Source organism: Urocitellus parryii, chromosome Y, assembly GCF_045843805.1.
Source record: "Urocitellus parryii isolate mUroPar1 chromosome Y, mUroPar1.hap1, whole genome shotgun sequence".
In the NCBI taxonomy this organism is placed as follows: domain Eukaryota; kingdom Metazoa; phylum Chordata; class Mammalia; order Rodentia; family Sciuridae; genus Urocitellus; species Urocitellus parryii.
Window position 1 is genome coordinate 55,397,577 of NC_135548.1, and position 13,962 is coordinate 55,411,538.

Sequence of the window (13,962 nt, forward strand, 5' to 3'; positions counted from 1 at the left end):
GTCTTTTGACTGTGAACCATCCCATGAGGTCAGCTGTGGAATTTTCAACTTGTAGCATCACAATGGGGATCCACTCTTTGGATTTGGGGATATTTCCGATTTTCTTGATTCAGATTGGAATGATATATATATATATATTAGTTTTTGATGAAAATTCTGCATTTGATGGTAATGAATGTCGTGCATCTAGGAATCTGTAGAGTGCAGACAATGAATGGATGCCTACTGTTGTCTGGACTGGTCTGAAAAGTCCTGTAGCATCTGAGCATGTGTGAGGGCTGTACAGGTCTTGCCAAAAGTCCAGGTCAGATGATCCTGCACAAAGCTGAACTCCTAGTGGTCTCCACAACAGTGTAAGGGCCAAGGAGGAACTCACTTCCACACAGAAGTTGGGAAGCTACCTTATGAAGGTGATCATAGATACGGGATTATTAATATATCCAGGTTGGCATCTATTATTTTTTTAGCTTTTGACTTTCGCAGCTGTGGGCATCTTGACAACCATCAACTCCCTGTAAGCACAGACAACTCTATAAGAACCTGAGGATAAATTTCCCTGTGCATGTCCCCTTGTGAAACTGCTTAAGCACCGCCTGGTTTACACACAGGTGGAATTTCTAGGTCAAAGTGTGCATGTTTACTTCTTTGACTAAGCACTGCCAGGTGGCTCTTCTGCATAGCTCTACCTGTGGCCAGGATTGTATTATCTAGCTTTCTAACTTTTGCAGGTTGAGTCGATACATAGTGGGAGCACACTGTTTTTGTTGGTATTTTTCTTGGTATCTATTCTGATGCTTTTCACTGGGGGATTTTTTCCTGTGAAAATGGGCTTCCTCTACTTGACCTTATTTTCTTCTTTTTAAAATTTTTTCAATGTGACTTTTTAATTTTAGTTTTATTAAAGACATTGCCCCTTGCTTGCATAGTCTATATCTAAAGCACTAGTCCTTGCTCCAAGGCCCAGCTTGCTCTCAGCTGCCCCAGGAGGGGAACAGTCTTTGGCGGTAGACAAGAGACGCCCCTGCAGGGGGCACAAGTGCTTTGGCCCTCTGGTGTCTTGCCAGCAGTGCTTCCCATGCTCACAGAGGGTTTCAGACACTGAGTCAATGGTCCAGGTGGTCTTTTGTTCAGTCTGATCTCAAATTGAGCTCCTCTGAGAGGTCATATTGAAGTCCTTGTGTGTACCTGATCCATCATTTTAAACAATATTCCAAGTTCACTTTTTGTGTGTACGTGGGTTCTGGGGATTGAACCCAGGGCCTTGAGCCTGTGAGGCAAGTGACCTACCTGAGCTACACCCTCAGAGACCCCTGTAAAAGTATTTCCCCTTTGCCTCGGGGTCTAAGTTGCCAAGGCTGACCTCAAACGTTCCTCTTGCCTCAGCCTCCCTGGTGGCTGGCATGACAGGCATGCACCTGGGACTGTCACACTCGAGCCTGTGATGGGAACTCATGTGCATCTGTCCAGGGCTGAGCATGGTTAGGCAGAGCTGTGCTCCAGGCTCCCTGCAGGGCTGTGGAGGCTTCTGCTGCCCAGCAGCCCTGGTGCCATGGCCAGGGCTCCTCCCAGCCGAGGGCAGGCAGCTGCCCATTGCTGTAGGCTGACCTTATTTTCTTCTTATGGCACTCGTCCATTCTCTGGAGTATGTTGTATGGTTTGTCCATTAGGAGTCTAACAGGTCCTCTAGAACCTTCAAACAATTAGTAAAATTCCTGAACAGTAAGTGAGCGCGCGCAGAAATTGGGCTAATATTTTGGGAAGAACAATGTTGGATGATATATTCATGGCTTGAATATATCATCCAACATGAAGTTATATTTTATTACTTACAAAATAATAAAATAATGAAGCAATACCATGGGCTGAGCTAAAATAGATCCTTAGGATCTTAGGCATTCTGTAATAAATCTGTGTCACTTGAAGTATAGAGTTGATCGACTCTGAGTAATGAAACAGAAGTAAAGGTATCAAAGCCAATGATCATCTGTTTCCAATTTTCTGTGATTTGGTTCAAGTGGTAAAGTGGTGATATTTATTAATAATGGATCGAATAGGTTCATAATTGTTTTAGAGTACAATTAGATGCCTTCAAACTTTAGCCCTCCTATGTCCTGTGAGACATTTTCTATGTGAGGCTTTAAGAAGAAGAAGAGAATATTCTGTAAAGAAAACCTTGTGATCTGTGCAGTATGAAGTTGAATGGATTCATTCAGAAATCAGAAATTCTATTGAAAGATATTTATTGGCATGAGCCAAATAAAACCTATTTTTAGGCATCCTGGTGAAGACAAGGTTTTATCTTTATGTCTCATTTTCTATGTTTTGTTGTTGTTGTTGTTGTTAGAATGAAATTCATATGTTGCCAGACCATTCTATCAGATGTGTAACTAGATGCCATTTAAATTACCCACTTTTACATGGTAGACAGTTTTTAATGAACACTGCCTGTCTGCACCTTTTTTAAAAACAGGACTGGGATCAGAAGCCCAAATACCAATGGTTAGCTGGAGCATATTTTTCATTTGGCCTATCTGTCAGTATTCCCTGAGGTCATCTGTGCAATCAGCTTCGTTACTCCTGCTCCCTCACTGGATTTCATAGAAACCATATGCTATGTATGAATCAGGGACACCAATCCCACAACATAGCATTCTTGGAATATCCAAAGTCCCACTTTTCACTTCGCCATGCCTGAGATCAGCAGTAATATTTATCAGCAAATGTGAGATTTTCAAAGATCCAATTCTATGTGCTCCTTTCTCATAGAGCCTTAGGCAGGGATATAGCATACATAAATATTAAGTAAAGTCCATAGTTTTTAAAATGTCATCCATTGAATAGTTGACACATGTCTGAGATACTTTTTATTTTGGAGGAGGTATTATTTAATAGGGAATTCCAACAGCTACCTAATAGTGAAATGAGAAGTCTTGCATCCATTTTATTTTGTTTCTGATGATTTTTATGAGTAAGGGTAAGATACTTCCTTGTTCTGATGCAGATGTTGCCCACTTTTGTGAATGGATGCGGGGTGTCACCTACTACTTGCATATCTGCATATTGGGCTTGACACTGCTATCGTACTTGGTAGTTGGCAAAAAGTCAATACTGAAGTTAAGCTCTTGTGTTCTAGCAGCAGAGCTGAAGATCCTTGATGTGCCACCTTCTGCAATCTATGCTGCTCTCTTCATGTTCCTTATTGACTTCCTGGTGAGGAGCATCATGGTCTCCTGGTCTTGAGAATGGCCAAGCATTGCTCTGTGAATGTGGAAGATGGGCATGTGGAAGGCTCCAGGGAGGAGGGATCATTGAACATGTACTCGAATCCATGTGCCTGTTGAATGACCTGTTTTTTTTATTTTTGGGTTTTAAGGGAGACACTGCCCTAAAACACTTCTGTGCAGCTGGGGATGCAGGCTTCTGCTTCACCTTGCAGGAAGCATTAACGAATCCTTTCCAGAAGACATGAGAAGAGAGAAGTGAGCCTCTGGTATCATGCAGGTTCCTTGCATTGCCCATGGGCTAGAAGAGAGAAGAGTTGCTTCATGAGATTTGATCCCCTTTTTCCTGAAAAGTTCCACACAGAGGTGAGTCCCCAGCATGTTTAGAAATCATTTCAGACACCTTTCTGGACGGAATTGAATCAGAGCCCCTGATGATGTGGAAGAGCTAAAGATGGGTTTGCTATGAATTTTCTATTTCATTCATCAGGGCCTGAGTCAAGTCAGTCATTGTGCTGTCAACACATGAGCTGCTGGTCAAATGTGAGGAAGTGGTCTTGCTTTATGAAAACACCACCCTGATTCAGTGAGCCAGAGGCAGCCTGCAGTCCCTGTTTTCCTGTAAAGGCAGATTGCTGTGGATGGCCTCTGGCCTCGTCATGCAGCCCTGCTCAGAGTAGGGGATTGAGGGACCAGGCAGATCCCTAGTTCCTTTTGACCTTTATTGCCATTGGGCCACCCCAGGGTCCTTGGACTCTACCTGGTCTTCTGGCCTGGGTCAGGGGATGTGAGGTTTGGAATCCCCCTCTGTGGCAGGATCCCAGCCCCCCAGCCACTTGAGGTCAGCACATCCTTCCCTAATTGTGTTAGAGTTGGAGACTTCTCCCACCCATCCTCATCCATGCTCATCCCACATTTTGTAGCTTGGCACCTGAGGACCTTTATTCATTGACTTACTTGTTAGTGATGATGGTTACTAAGACTAAGTGACTCTTTCAAGTCACATCACTTGCATGGTAGGGCTAGAGCATGGATCTTCCTAATTGATTTCATGGGACTCTCTCATGGAAACTGTGACTGCTTCCTAAACACACACTCTACATTTGGAGTGTCAAAATTCTTGCCACTGCCTCCTTGGCAAGTGTATCTTGTCTTCTACGTGGGAATTTCACAAATATTTTCCTTTGGTTTGTGGAGGTCATGCAGAAGGGATTTCATTTGAAATAGCCCAAACAAGAAATACCAGTTGTCTTTTTCGCACATGGATGTGTGTAGTGAACACCCCTTTCTGTGTGCTTGCATGAGTTACTCCTTTGAATTTGTTGAAGAATGGTTGGCTGGGGAGCAAGTTAACGAGAGATGGATATCAATGGTTGTCAAGTATTCTGACGTGAAGAATGTATTGAGGATGTGAAGGCTTTTCTAGCCAGTTCCTATGGCTCAGTCAGGGATCAGTCAGAGGATTCTGTCTGGTAGACTCTTTGGCACAGATGTCAAAGTGGCCTGGTCTTACCCTGTCCAGGACTGAATGCTGAGCTTGAGTGGGAGCTTCTTGTCATTTCAAGCATTTCCATGAGTCTGTCCTCTGTTCTCTTGTATCCAAGTGGTTTCTAATAGGAAAGCAGAACAAAAATTGAAAGTATGGTGATTGATTATTTTTACCAATGTTATTTCAATCCACTTTGTTTAATACGAAATTACCTTTATGCTAGTAAGATTTCATATGTGAGGAAATAATGAAAATATTGGGGTTAGGGGATGAGAATATGCAAATCAAACATTTTTGAGCACCAAGACCCGTTTTTTGTTTTTGTTTTTGTTTTTTTTTTTAACTTAAATAATATTAAGTGCCAGAGGACCACCGCTGCCATTCAGCCTCAACAACCTCCAGGTCCAGCCTCCAGGTGGCCCATTTCACCAGGGTGTGTGGGACCACACTGTCCTGGGATGAGAGAACAGTACCCACGGATGTTGACATCTCACAGAGTAGATATTGCCAGTGACAGTAGGGAGCTATTGGCACATGAGGAAGGGAAGAGCTCTCAGGATGGGAAGAGGGGGCCGCTTCGAGACTCATTGGGTATGGCACGAGGCTGCTGGGTGTGGTGTTGGCCTGGGCCCACTGAGTGGGGCAGATCCGTGGTCTGTGTTTCTGTACCCTCCTCTGTAGCCTGTGTTGGCAGCAGATCAGGGAATTGCGATCAGAAGTGCTCCCAGTAACACAGGCACCAGCCCCCAGAGTGTGTGCCTATCCGTTTCCCCACCTGGCCTGACTTAGTGCCTGTCTTGCCTCAGGGCTGAGACCCTACAATCTCTGATGAGGGTGTCTGTGGTCCAGATCCAACCTGCATGGCCAACATGCTCAGACCTTCAGCTGGGTCCTAGGCTGCTGCAACCAAACTCTGTTAACTGGGTGGCCGACAACAGAGGAAGTGTCTTCCGTTGAGCTCCAGAGGCTCAACACAGTAGGTGTTGGGCTGTCCCAGTGCCATAACCCCTCCCAGGTTTCAAGGGGACTGTCTCCCCAACTCTCCCAGCCCTTGCCCACTCTCCTATTGCTGCCCACGATCTGTGGTTCCCATATGGGCATCCCGCCCTGGCTCCAACCTCACATATCCGGTATCCCCCAGTCTCCCTGGTATCTGGGTCCAGACTCTCCTCTTCCTACAAGAATATCAGATATTGGATTTGGTCCCAGTTGATGCTGTGTTCCATCATGTGAGCTCTTAGCTTCATCACTGTGCAAAGACTCTTTTCCCACACAAGTTCGCACGACTTTTGGCTGGCTAAGAATTTTCAGGCGACACTTTTCTAATGAGTACACTTTCCTTCCTTCCGATCTCCCACCAGTGAGCATTCCTCGCACCCTTGTCCTAGTTCCTTTATGGCAGTTTCCCTCCTTATGGCTGAGAGGACCTAGTGACCCCTGAATTCACACGTTCTCCTTAATCACCAACACACTGCAGAATTCTCCAGGGGGCCATATATGCTCCTGGAAGTTGGTGTTGGAAATAGTTCTCCATCCATTAATCACTCCCTCACTCACTAATGTCCTTGTGTCCTTGAGAAAGGCTCTCCCTTTCCTGGTTTTCCTGAATAGAAATCCTCTTGCCTCTTGGGTGAATAGGGTTATGGGTTGTGCAGAGGGTGTTGGTCCACTGAGCATCTTAGAGACTGTCCTTTATGGAGCCTAATGATCCTCACTGGGGAATGAGGCCAGGGTCCTAACTGTGGTTAGTTAGAGAGGGAAAGAAGGACAAGGGAAACTCAGATGTCCCTTCATGGCCCCTGGAGTTAGAGGACTTACCCCTTTGCACCTGGGATCAGGAGACCTCATTTCCTCGAGGACACGCACACTCAGACGTTAATCTTGAGTGTGGGTTCCTTTCTGGGGTCCAGGGCTGTTGTTAGCCACCAGGAATGACAGTGCTCTCCATGCTGAGTGGAGCCATTTTTGCCAGGAAAGAGAGCCCATGGTCACGCCTTGTGCAAAGCATCCCACGCCAGGGGCTCCCATGCCTACATTCCTGTCCTGAAAGGAAGCCACTCAGAGGCAAGGTGGGTCCAACCACCTCCCATGTGTTCACTCATCACTGTGTTCCAGCAGTCACCCCAGTGAACAGTCCTGATGGGATTGGATGTGGCTCAGAATGTCACCCTCATGAGCTCTACCCTGCCACAGCTGCAGTTCTGCAGTGGGAGAAACTCAAAACCTCAAAACACATGCACATGAAAGAAAAGAGCAAGAGCCAGAGCCCAAACAGGCCAGGTGTGGCAAAGACAGCTGGAGTGCCTAGGTTGGGACTCAGAATTATGTCAGTGGGGTGGCATTGCTGCTGGCACCAGCATGATAACCGAGAGCCAGCCCTGCTCATTTTGGGGAGCAGTGTGTTGGGGAAGGCAGCAGAAATTGAGAGGCAGGATTGAGTTTGGCCCTAGGAGGAGGTTGGGTAAGAGGCCAGTGTGGGTTGGAGAGCCTGGGCAGATAGACAGAGGCCAGGGCACACCCCAAAGCCTGGAGACTGCACTTGATGTCCAGGGTTGTGAAACACCACTTCCCCTCTTACTCACAACTGAGAGCAAGGGGCATTGATGAGTTCAGTTTGTGTGCGGCTGCATCCAAGGTGGCTCGGCTAGGAACCTCTGTTTCCTTGACTCAGGAGGCTGGGAGTCCAGGCTCCACTGAGGCTCGGCTGGGAGGATCGGAGTCTGAGTTTATGCCTGTGTTCCCTGTAGGATCCATGTTGGCTGAGCCTCAGTGTTTTTGTAATGAGAGGATGGGTGACCGTCATGTCTTTATCACAGGACACACTTGCTAAATGGATTTGTTTGCTCTGAGGAGGAAAGAGAGAGGGGGGAGTGGTGCTGGAGACAGGGATGCAGACAGGGGTCATGGACTTGGCATAACTCAGTCTTGGAGGTGATATCCCATCACCTGTACCCACTTCAATTCCCATGAATCCAGAGGCTGAGCCCCCTTGAGGTGAGGGGTGAACCGGTTCTGGGCAGCAGGATGCTGTGGTACCTCGGAGTCTCTGTGAGACCCCAACACTAGACACACTTGGCCCTTTTGAAATCTTAGGAGAAGCCTTGGGAAGTTGTATGGCAGAGGGGAGCAGCCTCTGCATCTCAGTCCCCTCCAACTTGCCATGGTGTAGAGAGGGAACTGCAGCCACGATGGGACGGACATTGGCCATGTCCCTGTGTGGGACACAGGCCTGATTGAGTTAGGGTGCATTCTTTGTCTCTCCCTTTCTTGTGATTATCCCATCTCTACATTTGTGCTTTAGCCACCTGTGAGTCCCATCTCTGGTTTCAGAGAGAACAGAGGGTGTTATGGGCCAATAGACACAATAAACCCTAGAGATTAGATGCTACCCTACTTTCCAGAAAAGACTGGGCACACCATGAGTTGCACAATGATGGGACCAGGGTCCAAAAGCTGCTGAGAGGGAAGGACTGGTTGTGAATGCATTTTTGAAGGCTCCAAGCTGGAACTCTAGTGGCATCAAGCAGGGCAGATGCTGGTGGGGATGTTTGGGTAGTTGTTGGTGAACACCTGCGCACCTGAGATGGGTAGGCATGGAGGAGAAATCGGCAGCCCATAGGGCTGTTGAAAGTGGTCTTATGTGAAAAGAGGCTCAGGTATGGGCACAGGAAATGACATCATTGCCTTGACAATGGATCAAACAGAACATGGAACCCTGGTATCCAGGCACCCACTTCACTGACCAAGCCATCCGAGCTCACTTGGTTGGAGCCACTGGAGGGAGAAGGATGTTCTCCTGTGGTTGCAGACAATGCCGAGCCTCAGGCTCCCAGGAATCTCAGGGGGGCCAACTAGCCCTTTTGTGGATACACTGGGTGAGGCTTCATCTTAGACGCCAGAGCCTCTGGCGATTGTCGCAGAGGAGCTCAAGAGTAACAGTGAGTAGCACAGGGCAGGTGAGCCCAGCAGGCCCTCTAGTCTGATCCCTGATGAATGGCCCAGGACTCCTATTCTGACTCTGTGTGTGTGTGTGTGTGTGTGTGTGTGTGTGTGTGTGTGTGTGTGTGTGTGTTTGTACTGATGGGAACTGTCCCATTGTGCTTTGACTCTAGTGTATTGGCACAAGTCATTTTTCTGTTTGTCACCATTTCCATTTTGAACCCACCATTCTTGGTCCCAACCCAGGGTGAAAATGATCAGAACACGGAGGAGCCCTTCAGGGTTCAGAGCCTTGAACCTTACAGGCAGGACCAGCTTAGGAATGAGCTCCTGCCTGTCATTTGTGGGAGGAACCTACATTTCAGCAGCAACATGGGGTTAATCTCCTGGGATTTCATCCCCACCCAGCAGGTGCTGGATCTCTTGTTCCCAAAACAGCCACCTTCTTCAGTCTTTACTCCTGGTGCCACTCCACATCCTCCAAGGGGACAAGAACCTCAGGTTCTGGATGGATGTTGTAGAATGCCCACAGAGCCAACTGCCAGGCTGGGTGGGGTGCAGTTGCTGGGCTTTGCTGATGTTGTCATCCCCCACAGTTCTTGGAACCTTCTGTGGCAGTGGCATCCAGGACCCCAGCAGCTGTGAGTAGCAGCTCCTCACGGCTTCACTCCAGCGAGCAGGTGGAAGACAGCCGCGTTGTTCACGTCCTCCTAGAGGGACAGAGCCTGAGGGAGACAAAGCGCATCCCGGTAAGCCCGACAGCAGGGCTGCCTCCTGGGTGTCCACACAGTGGAAGGCAGGAGACACAGCCAACCCCAGGGCTATGGTGGGAAATAAAGAAGAGAGAGGTCCGTCTTAAGGGCTTGACCTGAGGAGGGAGAGCATCAGCATGCCCAGCTTCAGTGGTGAGTGGGCCTGTGTATTGTGGGTTTTGCAGGCCAGAAGTGCAGACGGAAGTGCTGTGGACAGATGAAGGCAGAGATATGTCCAGGGTGCAGGCTGCAGTGCCTAGAACTTGGTATTCTCAATGAGTGAAGTTGGAGCAGAGGAGGTGGCAGTGACTTGTCACATGTGTAGGAGGGGATGTGTTCCTGGTGGCAGGGAAGAGAACCTCCTTAGCATGACTAGGTGTAGGAATTTGGGGTCGGGATCACCTGGGGGGTCATGCCAAAGCTTCGGAATGTTAGGCTTTGCATGTATGTAAATACGGAGCTAAAGGGGTTCTTGGCAGAATTTCTATGGATGTGCAGTAGACACGCTAATGCTGCAGGTGTCCAGCTGCAGAGGAGACATGTTCAGTGACTGCCAGTGCTGAGTCAAGTACATCATTACAACCAGACCCGCACCGAGCTTCCAGAGGCCAGGGCCTCTCAAAGCTATCATGAAGCACTCAAGTGCACACTCTTGTATCTGAGTCTGTTTTGTGTCGTGGCAGTCAGGACCCAAATTTTCAGTGCATCTGCCTCTTCCACCCACAAAGGCAGCCTGCATCCCAGATCACACTTGGTGCGCAGATCCCTGGCCCATTGCTCTCATCTCAGTGAGATGAGAGTGTGTCTGTGCATAGGCAGTTTGGTCCTTTGACATGAGTGGAATGTGGCTCCCCAGGGGGAGGGGAGATGGCAGGTACAGGCAGATATTTGTACCAGGATTGTTCTAGTAGCACATTGCAAGAACCAAGGTGGTATATGGAGGACACACTCAGGTAGCAGGATAACAAGATTGTGCCCTTGTATATGTAGCTGAGATTTCTCCTGAATGTTTGACCACAGTCTTCTGGGTAGCTCTTCTAAAAGCCATTCTCTGATGACATTTGTCCCACCCTGATCCAGGTGACCTTTCAGGAGACGGTGACAAGCCTCATCCGCAGGGCCTTGGACCAAAATTTGTTGCAGCATGAGGATGTGGACAACTTTGAGCTGCTGTATATGATGTCTGAGGATGAGAGTAAGTAGGACAATCAGACAGTGGGAAGACATGATCCACAGTGGGCTCAGGATAACTGACAGCCAAGAGAAAGTGGGCCTTGGACCCAAAATACCAAAGTGTGATGGGCCTGGCGGAGACTCTCAGGGGTTGTGGGTGTTTTGTGGTATAATCCTTGAGTGCCACCTAACAATTCTCTCCACTTCGCTCTGCAGAAATCAAGGTCTCTGACCACTCACTCGTGTGTCTGTCCATGAATCTGGGAATACAATATTTCATGGTGAGGAAACGCCCCCAGGTCAAGGGAAAGGAGGTAAACACCTACCTTATTCAAGCTGTGCATGTGCTGCCATTCCACTCCGACCTGAGGAAATAAGAAGCCTCAGCACCTGGACATATTTGCTGGAAGCCCATAGAGCCAACTGACAGTCTCGGGTGGCTTTCTGTTTCTGGGTTTGCTGATGTTCCATCCCCCACAGTTCTCAGAATCAACCTGCAAGTCCTCCAGGCCGCTTTCCCACAAGCAGGTGGGAGACACCTGCTTAATTCGTGTCCACTTAGAAACACAAAGTCCAGAGATGGCCAAGAGTGTTCTGGTAAGCCTGGGAGCAGGGGTGTCCCGTGGTGCTTACACCTGGGTGGGGAGCAGACACTGGTCCAATACCATGGACTACTCATGCCCTCTTGAATTTGGAGCTTCTGGATGATCAGGAGGATAGATGGGAATCAAGAAGGGAGAGGTCAGTGTGAAGGGCTGGAGCTGAGATGAGCGAGTGCAGCAGCTTGTCCACTGCCATGTCTGAGGGAGTCTGTGTGTCAGGTGGCAGCATGCAGTCCAGAAGGGCAGGGACAGGTATGGGTGACAGATGAGAATAGGACAGGAACTAGGTTGCAGGTTCCCTTGTATGGGATGCTGACGTCTATGGAGGAGGACAGCAGTGTGAGGTTCTCCATGTTCCTTGAACAAGGAGCTGAGAGAGTCTCTCTGCAGAGTCGATATGGATGTGGAGCAAGCACACTAAATGTCCAGGTAACCCAATGACCACCCTTGCCGGATGAGGTGCCCTCCTACATCCCAGCCAGCACTGAGCCTCTGGAGGCCAGGAGCTCTCGTGGCTATCTTTCAGCTCTCCTGTGTGTGGTCATGTTCCTGGGTCTGTTTTTGGCCCTGGCAATCCAGACCAAAGCCTCTAGGTTTTGTGCCTAGGCCATTCCCAATGCCGCCTGCATCCTCGGGCAGACCTGGGATCTTGGAGGCTATTGCCCCATTCCTCCCAACTTGTGGGATGAGATTGCATCTGTATGCAGGTAGTGGGGTCCTTTCACTCCGAGAGGAGTGCAGCTCCACAAAGAGCAATGGCAGGCCCAGGAAGTCCTATGTACAAGGATTGGGCTAGTAGCCTGTGGGAAGAGCCCACACGATGAGCAGGAGGTCAGCCTCGGGTAGTAGGGTCATGGATGTTGCCCTTGTATTTAGAGTGGAGGTGCCTCCAGAATGCCCCTGCCCACTGTCCTTGAGTAGTCACTTCAAGGCCCATTTCCTGAAGGCCTGTCTCCCATGCTGCTCCAGGTGACCTGCCACGATAGGGCTCCTGTCGTCATCCGCAGCGCCCTCGACCTACACTTCCTTACTGAGGAGAATCCAGAGGATTATGAGCTGGGCCAAATCATCTCTCGCCGTCAGAGTAAGTGAGACAATCAGATAGCAGAGAGCAAGGGTCAGGATGTGGACTCAGGTCAACTCTTAGCAACAAAGAGTAGTCTCTGACCCCCAAGAACACTCCAACAGGTGTGTTGGGTTCGTGCACAAAGCCAACTGCACTTCTGCTGGTGGAAGGTCTTGAGGTCCAATGGTATACCCCGGTGGATATTGCGGCTCCCCACCAGGTGCCCTCCCCTGGACATGAACAGGCATCCAAAGCTGACATCTTTGAAGAGTGAGGAGGAAAGCCTCTCTCCAGGAGCAGTATGTTTTCATGGTCTGGGATAGGAGTGGTTTCAAAGGAACATGGGAATGCATGGGCTAAAGAGGGAACTGGCATTTTGTGGACTGAAGCAGTACTATTGAAAGCCTTCTGTGTGACCAAAAAACCACTGCCTGGGCAGAGCATTGCCAGGATTCTAGCAAGCAGTAACAGGATGAAATTGGGAAGAAAACACAGCCTGGGAGACAGCCTGAATCATCTGTTTTTGCATAAATTCCATGGTCTTACGCACCTGAGTCCACTAGGCAAGGAGTGATCACAATAGCCAGGTTGTGATCCCTAACTAAAGTCAGATGAGGGCTTCCTGAGCACGTAGCCACAGAGCTCATCTGATAATAATGCCAGCGCTTTTTCGTTGGTTGGTTGGTTGGTTTTTGTGAGCCAAACACCACAGCAGCCATTATCCCAGCCTATGTACCCTGAAGACCACCATCCCTATGAGTTCTAGGATCACTTGTCTCCTATCTTAACCTACTGTTAGGTTAGTAGAGTCTATGGAAGAGGAAGTCTGTCTGGGGCCTTGGTAGCCTAAGAAATTCATAGCAGAGATCTCCACATCCAACCCAGAAGGGATGGAGAACAGGCTCTAGGTTAGAGGAGGGCGACAGGAAACACATGTTCAGAGGAAGGAGAAGCGGCTGTTGTATTCCCCCACTCGGGGTCATGGCACCACTGGGCCATACACCATGTTGGAGGGAAGCAGTCCCTTTGCTGGTCTTTGGAACCATTGTTCTCAGTAGGGCAGTATTTGGAATGTGGCCTCCATTCTCAGAAGCCTGGTTCACATGGAGGCGGGCTCCACCAACGCAGAAGCATGGCTCTAACGTGGTATCCGCGCTGGTCAGCCTGTCCTCACTGTGGCCATACTTGAGGAAAATAACTCAGAGGAGGAATCCTAGGCCTTTTTTCTCTGGGTTTCATAGCTTTCTCTTTGGTTGTGCACTGAGGCTGTCCATAAAGCTCTAGTGTGTGGCAGTGGAGAGCTCCTCAGCCCTTGCCACAAAGGCATAGACTGGGAGAGAGAGAACGAGGCTGGCAGAGAGGGAGAGAGAGAAAGATGGAGAGGGAGGACCTCTCCTTGGAGAATGAGGATTCAGTGGAGCCAACAGGAACAAGGTACTGTTGCCCAGGGCACAACCCTGTTTAGGTCTTACTCCAACCATGCTCAACCTTTCTTCCAGTCCCTCCCACCCCCCAGTAGTGTATTCATCTTGAATGAGAATTTCATGTTGACATCAGAGCACTCACCATCCAATGCTTCCCTCCAAACCCACCTATGAAGATGGCTCATGTGGGGACTGAATCTTCGGCACAGGAGCCTTTTGTGGGAGATTTCAGATGCAAACCCTAGTGGTGTGCTTTGGCAGATGCAAGAGGACCTGAGATATTCTGGAGTCCAAAG